The sequence below is a fragment of the Thermobia domestica genome, chromosome 4 (genome assembly GCF_964235325.1).
Source record: "Thermobia domestica chromosome 4, izTheDome1.hap1.1, whole genome shotgun sequence".
Taxonomy (NCBI): Eukaryota; Metazoa; Arthropoda; class Insecta; order Zygentoma; family Lepismatidae; genus Thermobia; species Thermobia domestica.
Genome location: NC_137457.1, coordinates 20587879 through 20610974, shown reverse-complemented (window position 1 = coordinate 20610974; position 23096 = coordinate 20587879).

Genomic DNA, 23096 nt, shown 5'->3' with positions numbered 1-23096 from the left:
AGTCCTAAATTTTCCACTTCTGTAGGTAGTGATTTAGCGCATCAAGAAAAAACGCCGGTACCTATAGAACAAACCACCACGTTGCTTAGTTTGAAGTCAATATCTGGTAAGAAATATGGACTCGGATATAGTTGATTGTCATCTTTCAGATCCTTTATAGAAACTTCTCTTTCCTGACCATGTTTCACTATACCACCAAGACAAATCGGAACAGATGAAGTGACAGAATCGTTATAACATGATATCCATCAACAAAGTATGACTGATAGAATTCTTTATTTCTAGATTAAGCCCAGTAAGTATCAGTACCTACCGGAAACGGTGTGCTATCATTTGGGCTTATATCTTCCACAAATTGTTTCAGCAATCGCTTCAACCTTTCCAGGGTTTTACTTTTTTCTTCTTATAAACGTCGAAAACAATGTTGATGCATTCACTCGTGTGCAAAAGCTTGCCAGATAGCTTTCCAAATGCTTCTAAAAATCTTTTCATATGCGATCAAGTTTAATGATTTTGTAGGAACCTTCCGGAAACCGCCGTAAAGTCCATAACTGTTTTTCTACCAGATGATTGAGGAATTTCGGAATTTCGCGATCTCTGTAGCCTTTTCCAGTTCACGAACCACCTATGAGTTTTTTCTGTTTTGTCAGAAGCGCATTTCTCGTTGAATATAAAGATGTGCAATTTAATATATAACTTACGAACCTTTCAATATTTTGCACCTACTTCAAGATATATCAGTCTTAACATCAAAAGAAACTAATTGCAATGCTATAAATAGATTCATGCTTTGGACCGTCTGAGAAACGCAATCAGTTCGACTATGGTTACATAAAGAAAGGCGTCATTTTAATGTATTTAAATTCCCCATGTGACAGATAACTCACCGAAGCCTGAAGATTTCTTAGCAATGTAATTGCCAGATGTAATTCAGAGAAACTGTATGACCGTATAAAAATTGAAAGTAATGTATGGCTGTAGTAAATGTAAAAATACTATTTTGGAGCAAAGCAGGAAACCTCATATATAAAATTGTTGTAGTCTTTATCACGATTCTGAAACATTTGCGTAATTCGTTTTAATTTTTGGCACTATGTTATTAATTTGTATCAGTATTATCCACGATGACGTATCTATTCAAAAATACACACTGCTGTATTTGTAAACAATATTCCTTACTCTTTGAGTCCATTTAAAAAAAAACATTTATGTGAAAATATGCGATTGTTTTATTTTTCTAAATGAATCTATTATTTAGGAATATGATATTTACTTTACAAAGGAGTAAATCGAGCAATCAGGCTATGAATTCGGACCTCTGGGTAGGGAGATATAGTTAGACGAAAGAATGTAGTTATGTGGCGTCCGTTTTCAAATATGACAACAAAACAACTATGATTGAAATCATGTCACCGTTTTTTACTCGTATACGTTTTCAACAACACCCACAACAACACTTAGCGGACATAAAACTTTACACATGATATAAGCTAGTGCGTGCAGTAATGATATATTATAAGAATGTATAAACGGACGAAAAGCTATTTTTGTAAGAACAATTAAAATAATACTGTTAGTTTTCCCTTAATATATAGCTTAGATTTAAACTAAGTCCAGCATGCTTTACCCTTCTAAATCCTATTCTATTCTGCTTCTCTTTTTGTCTTATTAAAATGTTTAATTATTAAATTTTTTGGGAAAATTTTAAAAATAAAATGTTTTTTTCAACTCTAATATTTCCAGTTTAGGATTTTAACTTCTGGGCTTTCGGCATCTAAAGAGATTCAGCCCGTCACGTTTGAGGAATGACGTTCCTCGGCGAGCACACTATCCGAGGAAAGGTAAGGAAGAAAGGATTGGACAAAGCAGGAAGCAGACTGGGAAGTAGAGTGTTGAGACTTGGTGTTTTCTTTCACCTACTGCCCACGCGAAAACGTTCCGGTTCCAATTTCGGTTCTCCCGGACCATACTACGCAGCGAGTAGCCTTCTATGGTTATGACATTTTGTGGATATTACACAACCAAAAACACCAACAAAACACGTTTCCGCAGGAATATCGCAGTTAAAATTACACACAAAAGCATGACTATGAACATAGCTGAACGACTATATTCACAACACACCTTAGTTTGAGATCGGAAAGGTTTGGTGCAATTTGTAGAACGAGAAGATGGCCATATATCATCACAATAATAGAAGACGGCACAATATACTTGCTAATAAATCCATAGTGATAGGTTACGTTATTATGTATGCATGTATCACGCAATAACACTACACAATATTGTGACAATTCATGTCGTCACTACATATACTCACCCAATACTTTAAATGATCAATGTAATTAATGTGATTCGTCGGCAGATAAACTTATTATTGTGGCTCGTGGGGAAACTAAAGATTAAAAGTTTCATATAGTAGTACCTGCGGCCTCTGTGATATCAAAGTATAGGACATAGACAATAATTTTGCGTGCATGTGAATGTACAAATAAGAATCTTGATGTGCAACGTGTGAAGGTGTTCACTAAGAAGGAGCAGTCAAATTATTGTTTACTGCTTGAAGGCTGTTATTAACACGAAACATTAAAGTGAGCGCACCTGTGTGAATGATACGATGATAATAGCCTTGCAAATCGTGGACGCTCACAGCTGATGCAATATGACGTACAGGTAAATTTTTGGCACTTATGCAGGGACTTACTCAATTAAAGTAGAACTACATGAACAACTTCTTATTGAATATAACCTAATTGAGTATGGAAAAGAATACCCTCCAAAATTAGTGGAGAAATCTTTATACAAATGGACGTGAATGCAGTATGTTCAAACATTCATGCTCAGTGAACTATGTTAAGTGTTATGAAAACTTATCATACCGAATGTTTTCCGATAATAATCTATCGGTATTGTCTACTGAAAATATTAGAGCAAATTCTTTATTAAAAATAATAAATGTATACTTAATGTTTAATACGTTCCTAGTGAATCCCGAGAACATTAGCGCTTTACGCAGTGCAGTATTTATCCACTAAGAAAACTATTGTTATTTAAAAAAAACAGACAGTGTAATCTCAAGTACAAACTTTATAACCGAATATTTATATTAAAGAACACTGAAATTTCTGGACAACTTATTTGGTGTTCATTGAAACGTATCAAAAAATTTCAACATTGGTAAAACAGTACATCGTTTATATACAAGTATTTAAGTTTTCAGATAAAGAATTCATAATTCTTGATCCCGTTTAGATGCGAGCGATAATGCAGTAAATTAGGTTTAACAAATTCAACAGCAGAATCTAATTTAGTATCATTAGGTGGCCAAAAATGATTAGGTAACAATTACATTAACACCGACTAACTTTTAATAAGAAATGCGGTTATACTGTATCAGAAATACGTAACATGGTTATACTTTTTGTAACATGGTGCAATCCTTTATTGTAAAGGTGCAGAGAAATGACTTTCGATTGACAAGATTTTTGCATTAGATAACGATATATACTTGGAAAGAAAACATCGTCCGTCATTACACAAATCGTGCGAACGTGTATATTGTTTTGTGTTAATTACATACTATTTTATATATAATAATAATACTAATAAAATAGGAAGAATAATAAAGTCATAAAAATATGTATGTTCATTTCTTACTGCACAACAACTGTTTTTGATGGTAAAACGAAAGATCCAATGAATTAAGTAATGCATCTGCTAGTCTGTAAGACGTTTCGTTTTTTTGTGTATTTAGTTGTTCTAAATAAATCTCCATTCACATGAACTCGCTCTGATTTCTTAGTTTGTAGAGGAGAGAGTGAAAATCCTTCTTCTGGCTTGGAGGCGATTCGAACCTGCGACGTCGACTATCCCGATAACTACTCATAGCTGGCCAGACCATGAGCGAGCACGCTCGCCTAACACAACTCAAAGAAATCGAGTTAAAATCAGTCCTTATATAAGAACAAATACTTCTACAAGCAACGACATCTATTAGCAAAGTGATAAACTAAATTCTATATAACGCAATTTATTGAGTAAGTGGGTAAGTGCCTGAATATGTTCAATTAGCCGGCAAATTCAAAACAAAAATTATGAAAATTATGGATACCATGGTTTCTATAAGCCAAAAAGGTTGATATTTACTTTTTGGTAATTAGTCCTTAGCTGGCCCAAGTGTTGCCAACCCAAAAATTCAAAAAATCACTGAGTCTAGTAATAAATTTGATCATGTTTGCAAAACTGCAAAATCATAAAATTGAGATACATAAAAAATAAAAATACTAGCATAATCTACATAAAATTCTAAGATTTTCTGAAGAATAATATTTTCCAGACAACTCGTAAAAAAGTTCCGAATATTAAATTTTGTTAAAACTTCGCCAAATGTACATCGATTTTGAAAATTCAAACGCAAGTAAATAGAGAAGTAAATTTAACTATCATTTGAAAGTTGTGTAGGGTCTTTAAAAATATTATTACAAAAACTCAAATATCTCTATTTTTATATATCGATTTAAAAAATTCAAATGTCATTCAAAAGTACTGATTTTCCTCATGCGTTGTGCATGTCTAATGGTTTCAATTTTTAGGCTTTATAATCATAAAACACTTAAAGTATATTTAAAATTACGTGTTTTGATACTGGTAATTGAATCTTCTGCTAACTTCGTGCTCTATGGAAAACAAAGATTTCTGAAACGCAGTATATTGATCATAGTTCAAGCTGAATAAACAGCCATTGATTTCGAATAGTACCTGCGTTTCATTTTGCACATTTTTCACAATTACAATGATGATATGGATTTCTTTTGAGGTTCCACACTGACTACTCAATATATTATTTAAAATATTTTTAATTTCATCTTTTACTTTTTAGAATAATTTTAAAGTGCAGTTGGTACATTTTATAACCATTGGAAATAACTTTCATTTCACCATATCTCATAAACAGTTTCTTAGTTTTCATCACTTTTAAAACTTGATCAGTATCTTCATTATACCTCTGGGAAAATGTGGTTTTGTATTTTTCATATAAATGTACTAATTCGCTTTCATCAATGTATTTTGTTGGTACCAATTTCCATAAAGTTATTTCTTATGATCTTCCTCCCTCAAGATCATGTAATTTAACAAGTCTTAAAACGATCATATTCTTTTCCTTGTTTAATTGTTATGCCATTTCCTATTTATTAGACAAAGTTTTTTTTTTAAATTCATTTTTGTTATGATCTTATTCAATATATGGATAATTCTATGATCAATATCTTTTGTATGTTGGTCTGTTTTAATTCTCCATTCATTACTTTAAATAACATAAAGCTCATTCTTAAATAATTCAATTTGATTCACCATATTTTTGTCATAATCTTTCTTCGAAGCTATACTAAATCGTGTTGAGAGACCAGTGATTAGTGCAGAAGCTAATGCAAATGCTGTTGTAATAATCGAATATACTGTAACAGGAACAAATATATCAATATACCTTATAGAAGCTGATAGTAGAATTGATTATGTAATAAGAGTGATACATGCATATTTCATTCTTTTGAAATTCCATTTGTTTTTGTTAAGAATTCCTCGAGGTTTAATATAGTACTCTCAATTAATCCAATTGGATTCTCTCGTGGTATGATATCTGGAATATTGTTTTTATTAATTAAGATTTTATGATATTTTCATAGAAACACTTACAAAGTAAACAACACTAATAAACATATAATTGAGTTGTATCTTCTCAATCATTTTTTTTTCTTTTTGTACATCGTATTTAAAATTCTTCTTAACAGCATTACAACATAACAAATCATTTTATCTGGCATATAGGTTTCAAAATCAACAGTCAATTTCAAATTAGTTCTATCACTTACAGTTACTGATTTATGCTTGCTTGTGTTAATTAGAAACATTGGTCTTTTTTCAAAAATTCTTTAGGATAATAAAACATCTCTGTTTTCAGTTGTATCTCTCTTATATATCGTATACATTTCGTTAGCTTTGAGATTTTTATGTTCTTCGAAACCTAAGTTCAAGCATTTTAAAGGAAAAGACTCATTTCTAGGATTACGAAAATGGCCATTCTACACTTCACAATAATAAAATAGCATGAATCACTTACTTAATTATCATTCCTATCACTTTGGAAAAAATTAAATCACGAAATTAGGCATATAAATTCACTTGAATTAAACTGTGTGGTTAGACGGAATTCCAAATATTTACCAGTAACCGATTTCTGTAAACATTGATATGTGTTGAAGGAAATTGGAATCTTACCCTCTTCTAGCATGTTCGATCTTAGGAAGGTAGCATAGTTAGGTTTATAATTAACAATAGACATTGTCAACTCCATATTTGTAATCTTAACTATATCTGGATGTGATTGATCATTATCATATGTTCCATCCTCCATTTTGTTTTACAAGTAGCAAACGTTTATCATCAGAACAACTTCTTTTAAATGTGTATTTTAAATCCCCTTTTCACATAATATATTTATAATCAGAACAAAATCCTGGAAAAGTCTTAGTATAAATACTATTTATTCACCTGTTCTTCGCCATGTAATTCCTTCCCATACACATTCAACATATGGATTTGCTATTGGTTTTGAAATCGTACATGTGTTTACAGCTGGCAAAGTTAAACCAGTGTAATCTATAATATCAAATATCTGTCCATACTTACTAACTTGTATTTGAGAAAACAGATGTGGGAAGAAATTATTAATAAGTCTAATATTTTGTCCACTAGTATATTTGCCATTAACATCTCTATCTCTAATTTCAAAAGTTACATACATATCAGCATAATAAGGATTAACGAACCCATCTGCAAAATCTATATCAAACTCAAAAGATCTTGTGGTTTAATTAAATTTTCGATTTTCTTTTGATTAAGTTCAAATTATTGTAATTCATGTGGCTCCTTTTTATCCATATTTGTTATAAAGAAAAAATATTGCTTTATAAATTAAACCCATAAAACAAACTTAAATATAACTTCTCCAAATATTATTATTATTATTATTATTATTATTATTATTCACCTGATTAAAGATTTCTGAAAAACTATCCATCTGTAAACATTTTAATACTACAAAACATAAATGCCCACAGACTATCTCGTTAACATGTTGTATAAGGTTGCTACTGTACTCTATATTATGACCAAGATATTTTACGAGTGTTTTTAGTGTATTACCTCCGAATAAATCAAATACATACTTTCTATCTCCTTCTTTCCGATAACAAATCCAATGAGTTCTATATTTTTAGAGACGTCAAAATTAACAATGGCACACTCATTCTTTTCCGGCTCTTTAGGTTACGTTTCTTCAACTACCCCAGTTTCAACTACCTTTTTACATAACAATTCTACAACACATTACACAAAGTTCTCTACAAACATTTGTAGTTTAACCTCTTCAATTCGTTTTTATTGCTTTTCGTATCGCTTTGTCTAGTCTTAATTTCTTCTGCAAGCCTCTTTAACAATATTTTTCTCCACTTTTTAATCAATACCTTTTACCAATAATTATTTTTATAGCACTTTTTGAAAGATAGATACAACGTTTTCAATTATCATTTTAATTACTTTAACTGCTATATTATTTATACAAAACAAGTAATTATTACACTTTGCGACATCTTGATCAGTTCCAACCTTTTCTTTCAAAACGCAAAGAATATTTTACTGTTACAACATTTTCCATATATAAAGCACAGGTTACAGTTACAGTTTTTCGAACACCCCATGGACAAAAGAGATAAATAATAAATATTATAATATTCAGGACCCTCACAGTCTTTTTCCAATATCCAAAAACTTACAACCTTTTTCCCGTTTCTAAAGCACAAAAGTTACAGTTACAACATCTTTTTATATCTAAAGCACAGGTTACAGTTACAACATCTTTTCATATCTAGTGCACAAGAGTAACAGTTACAACACCTTTTTCATATCTAAAGCACAATTTACAGTTACAACATCTTTCCATATCTAAAGAACAAGAATTACAGTTACAACATCTTTTCAATATCTAAAGCACAAATTAGATTTACAATATATTTCCCATATCTAAAGCACTGGTTACAGTTACAACATATTTTCATATCTAAAGCAAAGGTTATAGTTACAATATTTTTCGAACAACCAATAGTCCAAGGAACTAATTACTAGATTCACAACTTTTTTCCATATCTAAAGCACCTCTTACAGTTGCAACGTTATTCAAAGCCATGTACCAAAGAGGTGATTACTACACTTACAACGTTTTCACATAATCTAAAGCGTAGGTTAGTTACAACAATTTTTCCAATATAAAATCACCATATACAAATAAAACATTCTTCATTGCTTAAAGCAGTTACAACATTCTTCCAATAATTAAACTACAGTTCCAACATTTTCTTCCCAATTGTTTGATGTATTTTTTTACATTTTCTTTCTTGTGATTATTTTTTCTATTTTACTATTTTATATAATAAATGGGAGAAAATAATGCAATTTCTACAACAAATTACACAATAACACAGTTACTAGGGAAGGTATAGAAACAAACATACGAGCGTTTTAGTTTGTGGCTTTTAACAGAGAACTTGTACAAGAACAATTTACTAAAAAGCATTGGAGACTTAGACTACACAGAAGGACAGGATAGATTACGTTGTTTACGAGAGATTACAAAATCATTTTGAGACAATATTATGGTTGTTAAGATTACATATTTCCAACATTGCGAGGGGAGGTTTAGTGACCAATTTCTATTTTTAAAAAAGGCGTGTGGTTCCTTTAATTACTTTCTCCGTCCTATATTTTTGAACTGGGTTGTAGCAATACATGATGTTAAAACCAATTTAATTTTTGTTTTAGATTCCAAAACAAGACGAGCAAAGGGAGTGTACCAAATAATACAGAAATACAAGAAACATATAGACAGAAAATATAAAAGACCAGTAGTTTTTCCTTACAGTATTGAGCTCGCCGGTCTCTCGTTGTCTACACTTTTGCTGACAACGAGCCAGCATTTACCAGACATTTTAACAGTTAGAGAAGGAACATTACTTTTTGTTGTGTTTGGATATAACATAAGATTTGCAGGTGTTTTTAATAAACTGGAATTAATCCAATACTTATTACACAATTTTAATTTTTGTATGGAAGGTAACGTTAAAGAATATTTAAGAGATTTAGAAGAAGGAGGCAGAAACAAATATTTATCCAACTTCAAGGTATATGTGAGAACGATAACACGATTGGTAAGGAATATCTTCGCTACAATTCTAAACACTCCTCCGTAAAGATTTACAACAATTTTTTTTGCCAAGTTACAAGTCCTGGAGTTGTTAAGCAGCTCGGTAATCACGTAATAGACTAGTTGTTATGTCCAGATAAAAGACTAGAAAAACATTTTCTTCTACAATGGGTAAAGAGTATTCCATAACAAGATTAGAAGCTGCAATTTTAAATAATTACGACGAACAGTATTCTTGTTATAAAACATTTGATCCTGTAGCAGATTGCTTAAAGGTAATAAGACGAATTACAGCATATTTCCAAGATGCACCCTTCTGTAAACTACCAATTCGAGACATGTGGACCAGACTATGCAATTTTTGCTAAATAATTGTGTTGTTAATATAAGAAAGACTTTTACATTTTGCGTTTTGGGGGAATATACATACAACCAAGCTAACGTAGATACGTGTAAAATTACCAGAAGACAAACAGGAACAGGACTAACTGACGTCTGACACCATGTCTGCATTGTCTTTTAATTTGCTGCCTGCTAACTCTATAGAGGTAATTCCGGATACAGAAAATTCAGCAGAAGTTTCTATAGTACAAAAATGTTCGTTAAGGCAAGGGAAATCATGCTTTTGCAACATTAACACGCTTTTCTCTATTATTCCTGCAGGAGTTAACATCGAAGAAGCTGGTTTGACAGCAACAGAAAATCTATTTCTAGAAGTAAGTCGAAAACGAATTAAAATAAGTAGCGATCTTAACCTATATTCTTTTCGTAAAATTGTAACAAGAATAATGTTTATTTAAGTCCCGATCAGAAAGAGAAGAAGAGTTATTGGAATTACAAGATAGAAGAAATGACCTGGATTTTGCCGCTAAGTTACAACATTTAAGAGAAGAATACTCTATTAAATTGGAGAAGAACGCATTACGAGAAGAGAGAGAACAAGAATTAATATCTCTGTTTAGTTTACGTTGGCCAGATTCGATTTTAGAAGCTACTTATAATGTGCATGCATTTTTAGTCAATAATCGAAGCAAATTTACATTCGTTGGTGTTCTTGTGGCGCTGGGTGGTTTTAAGTCTGTTCGATACATTAAGGGATTGTTTAACATGCATCAGTTGAATCTTTACAAGTACAATAGGAACGAATTATTATCAATGGTTTTTTTTTGTTGCCATATAACGGGATGGGAATTTTGTACTTGACAAGTGAAAATCCTTTTGCAGTTCTTAAGACGAACGGAATAGAACGCTATAAAAGAAATACGTTTTCAAAAGTTGTTAGTTTACGAGTTGATAAGAATGTTTTAAAGAATAGGGAAAAATACATTGATTACACACAAGAGATTTCGGAGCAGGCTGATGCAGTGAAAATGGAGAATATTCTATGATCTTTAAAATTTTTAGAAAATAAGATATTAGAAAAGTTGGACTTTGGAACAGAACTGCTTGTAACTGATTTGAGAACTGTACAATATAGAAATAAGGAAATATATTTCTAAAATTCGAGAACATTCAAGATTTGTTTGTTTGTAATCATTGGTTGCAGAGAGAGATTAAGGACAGACGTGTGGACTTAGCAATTAAGTTCAGAATTAAATTGAATAGAATTAAGTGGACGTCAGACAAGAATATAGATAGATTAGTGTTTTGTATGTAATCTTAACTTGTAGATTGTTAGTTTGTTACTTAGATTTGTTGTGTATTTTGTTTATCGTTAGTGTTTTTATGGATAATGCTTACAAAAACCGCTGTGTCGAAAATTCTAAATCTAAGTTTCTAAGTGTGTATGTGTGTATGCAGAGCTCCAATCATCTATTTCTAAATCTCTAAGTGTGTACATGTGTATCCAGAAGTTAAACTTCCATTTCTGAATCTCTAAATGTGTATGTGGGTATTGAGAACTCTAAATTTCTATTCTAAATCTCTAAGTGTGTATCTATCGAAATCTCTAATGCTGTAATAGTAAATTTCTAATAGTGTGTATGTAAGTGCTTATAGATCTGTGGTGTAACCTTGTGTGTAAACGACTGTATTTGTATCCAAGCTCCTTGCTCTTAAGCCTGTGTGTCTAATCATACGTTTCTGGGTACAAAGATATTTGTGCATCTTTCTAAGTATTTGGTGTCTCTTCCTGATCGATATATAACGCTTTTCGAAAAAAGATTAGTGGAGAAGATAAATAAGAGCAAGGAATATTTGTATTTGTGTACGAAGGAAAGCTAGTATTAGGACCGAATAGGAGTTTCCGTAAGATTACGATTACAAATCTCATAAGTCTGTTAAAAGTTGCTCGACGGTAGATGGAGACAATATCACCTAAGACGAAGAAGAAGAAGACAGTCCAGTCAAACCCCCCCCCCAAAAAAATGAAACAACAACAACAGCTCTGGAGGTTCTTTATGGGTTTTGTCTATAAAGGAAAAGCATGAGAATCTTTAAAAAGTATCCGCAAATAGAAAGTAGTATTAGAAGTTTTTTTCTGTTTTGTATATCTGCTTCGTTGCAAACTGATATTCCACACAAACAAGAACTTGGATTCTATTCTAGTACAAAAGACATGAATTTATGGAAAAGCAACAAAATTAACAAACTAAGCAGTATGTTAACTAGCTGAAACCAAGCTAACTCGAGTGTTATGGTGATGCAATTGGAGGATAAGTGGAAGCACATAGTATTGTGCAATCTCAACCTATATCACGTAAGCACACTTGAGTTCTATCGTTTCCCCACTGTAATGATGCAGCACAGTTCCGGCTATGTATAATCCTTGTGTTACGTGTTTTCCAAGAAAAGGTGTAGTCTCTGCAATTTCTTAGTAATTTATATTAACTCAAGGCACCAAGAAGAGGCGTAGTCTGTGCAATTTTTTAGTAATATCTGTTAAAGCAAGGACTACGAAATGTTGTAAAATCTATTGTGTATTTAAATAGTTTGGTTAGCAAGAGGAATCCATTCTCAAGCACGAAGGGGGGGGGCGCGGTGGCTCAGTGGTAGAGCGTTCACCTCTGGTCCTAGGGGTATCGGGTTCAAACCCTGCTCCCGCCAAGTGAACTTTGTGGTGGACAAACACCGTGTGCGTGGGTTTTCTCGGGGTTCTCCCGTCTCCTCCCACTTTCTTCATTCCACCATTTCCTTCATTACTCATCATCACCGTCTCCTTTACCCTAACCGGCATAATCGTGGGACGTAAAACTGAAAAATTTCATTTCATTTCAGGCACGAAGGCAGAACAGAAGAAACAGAGAGTAGACCCCCGGCCAAAGAGCGTTGAACCTCGAGCCGCTTAATATAAATTATAGAACTAAAGCACACGCCAACATGTAGATGAAAGTAAATAAAGACGCAAGAACAACCTAGGAAAGATAAAAACATAGAACATAAACAATCGTATAAAGTAAGAACGCACAAACGAAGAAGGTAAGAATTTACAAAAGTAGAACATAAACAAACGTTGTACGTCGGAACGTAAAAACGTAGATAGTAAACAAACGTAGAACGTCCAATTTAAAACGTAAAAACGTACAAACTGAACGATAAAACGCACGTTTATCCATGTTCCTCTACGTTTCCACGTTTAGATGTTTAATTTTGGCAATCCTGTGCTACTTAGCTAAGGTTGTTTCTCGCGCTGTAATAAGCTGCAGTTAGATAACACTAACTTTCGTTCTTCTGTGTTGTTTAATATAAGTCGCACAAGTTTCGTTTTTGGAGCACCCAGTAGATATTTATAATAAACGGGAGCCGTGTATAAAATTCAACTAGAAGGAAAATATTATCTATTTCCTCGCTTAGCTTCGCTTGCACATCCAACTTGTTCGCCAGAGAACGGAATCTTTCGTTATATAACTGGTTTGACCTTGGTAGTGATCATGTTGGCCTTGGGCAAGTCCTTTATATGCTAGATCCGTTTTGAAAAAAAAAGAGGGAAGTGGAAGCGAAAGTTGAATGAATGACCTAAGAATACCAAAGAAGAAGGATAAAGACAATAACACACATGCAAGTTCACTTTATTTAAAAATGATGTTTGAAACTGGAGGAAAACAGTTAGTTTTAATTTTGTTGATGTTTGCCCTTGTAAGTCTTTAACCATGGAAGTACAATTTTGCTCTGTAATTCTTTGTTAACTTTTAGGTTATTTTCTTTTGCTTCTTCTCCCTTAGCTATTCTTTCTAAGTACCGGGTGCCAAAAGATTATTTAACTCCTTCTGGTTGCCCAAGTACTTTGTATAAGTCCAATTGCCTATGGATGTTTCGTTGGTTCTAACAGCAAGTAATAATTTTCGCAGCAAGATGTTATTCCTATTTCGTTCCTTTGGGCATTAGATCTTTAATTTTGTGTTTTCTAATAAGTACCAATGTAATGCAAAAAAACAGACCCGTTACCTCCATAATAGTAAGTAGAAAGGCTGTAGTGTACATAAGAGTTTACGAAAGCATGGAACAGAGCGGAACAGTTTGAGTTTCTTCTTACAACATTAAATACTTTCGTATGTTTCTTAATTTGTTTCTTTAGGTGTTTGATATATGTCTTCCAGCTAAGGTTCTTATCCACAAAACACGTATATATTTAAGCTTGTCTACTTGCTTTAAGGACTCACATTTGCAATTACCATTATTACAATTATATTCGTGGATATATAGTTTACCAGTTGGGGCATTTTTGATATTATAATACACGTATTCCTTTTATTAACGTTAATATAAAGCTTGTTAGAGATCAGCCAATTTTTAATTATATTTAGGTCTATGTTTGTTTTTGTGAATAAGTCGCTTTCGTTATTACCATTCACAATTAGAGTAATGTCGTAAGCGTCGAGAATAAGCTTACCATTTAAAATGGATTTCTTATGGAGTTTACGTTACTGCAAAACCACAAACGACTTAAAGAAGAACCTTGAGGAACACCACGTTTTAGTATAGAAACTGAAGAAGTAGTGTTACCTAATCTTGTTTTACAGGGTTTGTTGGCTAAAAATGATCCGAATAACTTAAGTACCTTACCTCTTAAACCTAATTTCTTTAAATTACTTAACAGAATTTTCTGGAAGACGGTATCGAATGCTTTCTTTATATCCAAAATCACTGCTAATTTTAGTTTATTGTTAGTATGTAATTCCTTTACTAATTTTAATACAGCATCCTCATTACACTTGTTATCCCTAAAACCAAATTGAAACTTGTAGAAGAAATCGTTATCTTTTAGGTAAGTGTAAAGTCTATTATGGTTACACTTTTCGACTAAGGTGCACCCATAAAGTTACCAAAAAGTTACCTGGATGTGATGCACTGCCTGTGTTTTTGTAGATTGGAGAGATTGTTGTTCTTTTAAGACTTTTAGGGTACATACCTTCTTCTAAGCACGAATTAAAAGTATAACAGAGGACATTGGACACTACACACTTGTAATTTCTAAAAAAGAACACAGAAATTCCATTTTAGGCTATAGCTTTTACCCACTCCATGTTGTTTATTTCTTGTTCCAGTTCTTTTGCACTAATTGGTTGCCATGCTAAGTGTCTTGGAGGTAATCATCTTTCGTTATCCACCCTTTTGGTACTTTCTCCTTTAGTTCCAAACTAATGTTACCGAAGAATATGTTTCGGTCTTCTGCATCTCCTGCAAATGGTTTGGAGTTGTTTCTTGTTGGTGTTCTTCTTAAAGCTTTTTCGTTAGAAGGTAGAATGGATTGATCGAGTTTTAAAAATTCATTCACAAGCTTCCACATGTTGTTTTGGTTCGAACGAAGAATTTCTTCTGTGTAGTACTGTTCTCTAAAGGTGTTAATATAATGTCTAATTTTGGATGCATATTTCTTTACCAATTCTGCTTTTTTCCAGTGCACATTAATTTGTTTCTTTTTGGGATAGAAGTTCGTATACCTATTATAACATATGGTTTACGTCTGGTTGTTAGTAATTTTGGAGCACGTCTTCGTATAAGGTTCTGTTCTATATTAATAGCCAAAAATGTTCTGTACGCTATTTCTGGATTCTTAGTTTGGAACACATTTTCGAATAACCATTTGGCAATAGCTTTTAAATTATTGTCCAGATTGTAGCCTATTGTAGTGTCGTTGCGAAGTTTTGGATTCTCGAAGTCGTAATGTTCTATTAGCACACACAGACACATACACTAAAACACCACAGTTAATATAGAAAAACACACAGTATCCTATCCAAAACTTGTCGATCTTCCTGGCGCAAATTTACCAGTATAAGTTCGATTTGTTGTTAATTAGGTAGTTGTCATCTTCTACTTTCTTTGTTCTAAGTAACTTATTGTACAGATCCCCTCTAACCTTTAGTGTCTAAGGTCGAGAGGCAACACACTTTGGATGGGACTCTTCCCTTTGTTTCTTCTGTTATTTTCTTGCTCCTTGCTAACCACACCACTTAAATACACAATAGAGTGTACAACATTTCGTAGCTCTTGTGTTAACAAATATTAATATGAAATTGTACAGACCACACCTTTTCGTGGATTCTTACGTTAAAAGATATTATTACGAAATTGCACAGACTACGCATCTACTTGGAACCTTGTGTTGACAGATATTACTAAGAAATTGCAAAGACGATACCTTCTCTTGGAAAACACGTAACACAAGTATTATACATAGGCGGAACTGTGCTGATCATTACAGTGGGGAAACGATAGAACTCTAGTCTGCTTACGTGATATAGGATAAGATTGCACCATTTACATACTTCGGCTTGTCCTCTAATTTCATCATAATACCCGAGTTTGCTTGGTTTTAGCTAATTAACAATGATAATAACACATTGCTTAGTTTGTTAATTTGTTGCTTTTCCATAAATTCATGTCTTTTGTACTGGAATAAAATCCAAGATCTTGTTTGTATGGAATACCAGATTGCAACAAAGTAGATATACAGGACAGAAAAAAAACTTCTAATACTACTTTCTTTTTACGGATTTTTTTAAAGATTGTCATGCTTTTCCTTTATAGACAAACCCCATAAAGGACATCTAATTATTACTTTCCTAGAGCTGTTGTTGTTGTATCTCTTTTCTTGGGGGTTTAACTGGACTCTCCTATTCTTCTTCGTCACAGGTGATATTGTCTCCATCTACCGTCGAGCAACTTTTAGCAGACCTATGACATTTGTAATCGTGATCTGTAGTAAAGGTAATCTTACGGAAACTCTTATTTGGTCCTAATTCTTGCTTCCCTTCGTACACAAGATACAAACATTCCTTGCTCTTTTTTATTTTATAGACTAATCTTTTGTCAAAAAGCGTTATATATTGATCAGGAAGGGACACCAAATACTTAGAAACATGCACAACTATCTTTGTACCCATTCGAGTGAACTGGAAATCCACATGCATAATTCAATACAGCTCATTAGTTGGAAGATCTCTACGACACAAAAACTGTTTGGATTACGTGTGTAAAAAATAGTTTTCTTGCTAGAGCCTCCATTTATTACACAGAGAAAGAAAAATCCATATACGCTTTAAGAAAATCTTCTAAAACCTAGCGTTCTATATCGACATACGCACATACAAAGATTTAGAGATTCGAGTCCAGAAACGTATGATTAGACACAAACCTTAAGTGCAAAGAGCTTGGATACCAATACAGTTGATAACACACAGAGTTACACCACAGATCTATAAGCAAATACATACACACTCTTGAATATTGAGAATCACAAGATTAGAGTTCTCGATAGATACAAACTTAGTGATCCAGAAATAGAAGTTTAGAGATCTGAATACACATATACAGACTTAGAGATTTAGAAATAGAACTTTGGAGCTCTGAATAAACTTATACACACTTAGAAACTTAGATATAGAATTTTCGACACAGCGGCTTTTATAAGCATTGTCCATAAAAGCACTAACGATAAAGTAAATATACAACAAGTCTAACTAACAACCTAACAATCTACAAGTTAAGATTACATACAAAACATTATTCTACCTTTATTCTTAGCTGACGTCTACTTACTGCTAATCAACTTGATTCTGAACTTCATTGCTAAATCCACACGTCTGTCCTTAATCTCTCTCTGCGACCAATGATTAGAAACAAACAAATTCTGAATGTTCTCGAATTTTAGAATGTATATTTCCTTATTTCTATATTGTACAATTATCAAATCAGTTACAAGCAGTTCTGTTCCTAATTCCAACTTTTCTAATGTCTTATAACCTAAAAATTTTACAGAATCTAGAATATTCTCCATTTTCTCTGCATCAGCCTGCTCCGAAATCTCTTGCGTGTAATCAATGTATTTTTCCTCATTCCTTAAAATATTCTTATCAACTCGTAAACTAACAACTTTTGAGAACCTATTATTATTATAGCTTTCTATTCCCTTAGTCTTAAGAACTGCAGAAGGATTCTCACTTGATAAGTACACAATTTCCATCCCGTTGTATGGCAACAAAAAAAACCATTGGGTAATAATTGTACTTGTAAAGATTCACCAGATGCATTTTAAACCATCCATTAATGTATCGAACAGACTCAAAACCACCCAGCTCCACCAGAACACCAACGAATGTAAATTTGCTACGATTATTGACAAAAAATGTATGCACATTATATATAGCTTCTAAATTCAAATCTTGTCAATGTAAACTAAACAGAGACATAAATTATTGTTCTCTCTCTTCTCGTAATTCATTCTCCTTTAATGTACAAGAGTATTCTTCTCTTAAATGTTGTATCTTAGCGGCATATTACAAAGTATTTCGGGACTTTAAATAACATTACTAATCGATACAATTTACGAAGAGAATGCGGATTAAGATCGAAGTTTATATTAATTCTTTTTCGGCTTACGTCTATTGCTACTAAGCCAATTTCTTCATTATTATCACTTGCAGGAATAATAGACATAAGCGTGTTAGCATTTGGAAAGCTTGTCATCTCTTGCTTTAAGTAACATTTTTGTACTCCAGAAACTTCTGCTGTATTTTCTTGATCTGGAATTACTTCAATATAGTTAACGGGCAACAAATAAGAGAAAATGAGAAGGAGTGTAATAAGCCAATAGTCCGGTTTCTGTTTGTCTTCTGGTAAATTTACACGTATCCCTATTAGCTTGTTTCTGTGTACATTCTCCCGAAACGCAAAATGTAAAAGTCTGTCTTCTCTATTAACAACGCAACCAAATATTTAGCAAACAATTGCATAGTATGGTCCACATGTCTCGAATTGCTACTTTATAGGAGGGTGCATCTTGGAAATATATTTTACTTCATCTTATTATCTGTAAGCAATCTGCTACAGGATCAAAGGTTTTATAACAAGAATACCGTTAGTCTTAGTGATTAAGAATTGTAGCTTCTAATCTCGTCATGTCATACTCTTTGGCCAGTGTAGAAGAAAATGTTTCTCCTGTCTTTTATCGGGACATAACAAGTAGTCTACTACGTGATTATAAAGCTCCTTAACAACTCCAGAATCTTAAGTTGCCAAATAAATTTAATGTAGATTTTTACGGAGGAGTCTTTAGAATTGCAGCGAAGACAATCCTTACCAACCGTGTTATCGTTTTCACATATTACCGTTAAGTTGGATAAATATTTGTTTCTGCCTTCTTCTTCTAAGTCTCTTAAACACTCTCTCAGGTTACCTTCCATACAAAAATTAAAATTTTCAATAAGTATTGGATTACTTCTTGTTGATTAAAAACACCTGGAAATTATTGTGTAACATCAAAATCCAACAAAAAGTAATTTTCCTTCTCTAAATTTGTTAAAATGTCTGGTAAATGCTCCAAAAGTGTGGAAACGAGAGATCGGCGAGCTCAATACTGTAAGGGAACAAATGGTCTTTTATATTTCAGTCTATATATTTCTGGTATTTCTGTATTATTTGGTACACTCCCTTTGCTCGTCTGTTGTAATCTAAAAGAAAGGTCATTTGGCCTTAACCATGCTTTGTTACAAGACAATTCGAAAATACAGAACGGAGAAATTAATTAAAGGAACCACACGCATCTTTTTAATAGAAATTGGCCACCTATCCCACCCTCACAATCTTGGAAATCTGTAATTTTAACAACCATAATATTGTCAGAAAGTGGTTCTTTAATCTCTCTTAAACAATATAATCTATCATATCTTTCTACGTAGTCTAAATCTCCAATGTTTGTTAGTAAATTGTTGTTGTGTAAGTTCTCTGTTAATAGCCACAAACTAAAACGCTCGTCAGTTTGTTTGCATACATTCCCTAATAATTGTGTGTTTGTGTAATTTGTAATAGAAGTTGTATCATTCACTCCAATTTATTGCATAAAAAAGTAAAAAAAAAAAAAACTAATCAGAAAAATAAAAGGTAAAGAATAAGGCAAACAATTGGGAAGAAAATGTTGTAACTATGTTTAATTATTGGAGGAACGTTCACCTGCTTTAACCATGGAAGAATGTTGTAACTGTATTTGGTGTTTTATATGTTGGAAAATTTGTTGTAACTAACCTGTGTATTAGATATTGGGAAAACGTTGTAAGTGTAGCAATCACCTCTTTGGTACATGGTTTCGACTAACGTTGTAACTGTAAGCGGTGCTTTAGATATAGGGAAAAGGTTTTAAATCTAGTAATTACTTCCTTGGACTATTGGTTGCTCAAAGAATATTGTAACTGTAACCAGTGCTTTAGATTTGGAAATATGTTGTAACTGTAATTTGTGCTTTAGATATGGATAAGATTTTGTAACTGTAACTTTTGTGCTATAGATATGGGGAAAAGGTTGTAACTGTTCTGGATATTGGAATGAGACTGTAAGGTCCTGGATATTAGAATGTGTAGTAATTATATGTTTTGTCTATGGGGTGTGCGAAAAATTTTCTAACAGTAACCTGTGCTTTAGATATTTAAAGTGTTGTAACAGTAAGTATAGTAGTTACTTGTTTACTCTAAGTAATAATGCAGTCAAAAATAATTAGTGTTAATTAAAAATTTTGTATCTATCTTTCGGAAAGTGCTATAAAAATAATTATGGGTAAATGGCATTGGTTAAAAAGTTGAGAAAATTTTCAAAGAGGCTTGCAGAAGATATTAATACTAGACAAGGCCTTACGAAAATCAATAGAAACGAATAGAAGAAGTTAAAGTAAAAATGTGTTTAGAAAACTTGATGAAATGTGTTGTAAAATTGTTATGTAAAAAGGTAGTTGAAACTGGGGTAGTTGTAACTAAACCTAAGTTTTTTTTACATATTTGAACGAAAATACCAAGACAAAGTATATACCATATTCACCGTAGCTGTATATACCATATTCAAAAATAGATGAGTACGTGGATATGAAAAATTTTATTGATTACTTCGACACGAGTGGTTATTCCAGAGATAAAAGATATAAGATACCTCAGATCAATAAGAAATTACTTGTTAAGATGAAAGATGAACTTAAAGGAACAATCAGAAGAATTTGTTGGTTTAAGATCAAAAATGTATTCAATGAAGTTTGAACATGTAAATGTAAAAAAAGCTAATTGAGTTAAGAAAATTTTTATAATTATATAACTTTCATTTAACGATTATAGAAACTGTTTGTTCAATACAAAACAATATTATAAAAAGATGAATTTAATCAGAAGTTATATGCATGATTGTACAGTATAGAAGTAAACAAGTTAGCTTTAAGTTGTATAGATGATAAGAGATGTGTTCTGAAAGATGTAATACATACCCTACCATGGGTACATTATAAGGTAGAAGAGTTGTAGTTTTAGATGTAAGATTTTAGATTTAAGTATTTTATGATTTTAAATGCCATAAAATACTTCGCGCAGAGCACCTTGCCCAATCTCACTTTAGAATTATATTTATGTAGATACTTTGCACTATCTTTCTGGGTTTAAATAATATTGTCCAAAATACCGGGAGGGGGAAAAGTGTGCTCGTAGTTTTGTTTATATACTACTTACAATGTATTGCTAACTTTGTTTCACATTTTCTTCATAGTATTCAAAAATAGATATGGTAATATAATTTGGTAAAATTGTTTAAATATAATTGAAATACTGATTTAATGCTTACTGATACATTTTCTAGTTTTCGTGGATAATCAGATTTAAATGTATTAATGTAGTATATATTTTTTTCATCTAAACGTAATTCATACGTATTTATATTTTTCATATTTCCATTGCATATTCAGGAAACAAAGTCATTTTACGACATTCTGACATAATTACAGTCAAAACTAACTACTTGCTACTGATTCAAGTAATGATAATGTAAATAGTAGTTAAAACCCACCAACGTTTGGTAATAGAGTTTTGTTTTTCTTTAGAACAGTACGCTGCACAGATAAAGCACGATAAATGTACTTATATCTACGTAAACTTTGTTTCTGACGTGAATTCAAACGAATGTTGCCTTTTAGTTTATTTTAGAAACTTGAGAGATAGTAAGTATTAACTCACCGGTTGCATGTATATTTCAGCGTTGAAATTTTGTATTTCCACAAGGAACGACTACTATCAATGTGTTTTTCAACTCTAAGATCTTGAACTCAACAAATGAAAAATATTGAATTACTGTGTTTTACATTTGCATACACGTAAATGGTTTCATCAGGAAAATATTTGAACGCGACTGTAATGCATAATTTGTTTTCTGCTTATCATCAAATAACAAATAAGTGTAATGCTCACTTGTTATATCTTCGAACACACGCAACACTTGTTTAATATATCATGGCATACTTCGTCTAGCTAAATATTGTGTTTGTAATTTATGACGAGGATTCTTGAAGACTATAGTGTATTACGCATACATATTTAATGTGCATACATAATGTACATACACGTGATATGATTTAAATCATGTGCATGTTTTAATATGGGAATTGAATTTTGTATAATGAATGTTACAGTTAATTTTCATCGTGCACGTACAGAAGAAAATCGATTAACCGTCACCCTCGGGACCGGGACGATGACGGTTAAGCGAATAGACGGATAACAGAAATATCGTTATAAACCTCTACAGTAAGTAGATTTAAAAGATTCTGGAAGAAATAAATAACCGTATACAAATGAATAATACATGTTTATACTGTATTTAAATTACTGTATGTACTTACATACAAGAGTAACACTGAAGTGGTAGTGAAATAACCACACATTTAAAAATAATCTGTCATCTTCTTCTGCTTCTTCGAACGCCGAGCTCTTTGTGTTGCAATGTTAGGTATTTCTCTAAGAAGAAGTGATTTAATAAGTTGTAAGTCTGCACGGCTCACGGCGTCAATTACGGCACATTTAAAGTACAGTACTGTCCGGAGTAGTGACGGACAACAGAGAGTGACTGTTAAAAGAGTGACGTTTAATCGTGTTGCTACCGCATTTCTAAATAATATTACATCATCACATTTTTTCAGATACTAAATAATTTAGTATTATTAAAGAATTTTCTATTTGAAAACAATTCATATCTGGGATTAGATTCGCGAATATTTTTTTTTCATTTGCATCAAAATTTTGTATTACCGGACTGTAACAGAATGCAATTTCATGAAATAGCATATTAAATATTTGATCACGTCCACTAATTAACTGATTTTAAAAACTGATTTTACCTTCATGTGAGGTATCAGCAATTAAAATGGTAAAGGGATGTTGAGACTTACACAGCTTCCTATATAATGAATGTTTTTAGCAGACAGTTACTTCTTATACACATTCACACATACTTGAAAACCTAGATTATGTAGGAAATGGTCGCGTTTAAATAAATATTACAAAAGAACATTTAAATTTTGTAGGCTCACGACTTTCAGGAGCTTCTACAGAACGAGCTTCCGCAATAGAATAATTAAAGTTTCCATTAGAAATGAATCAAGAAC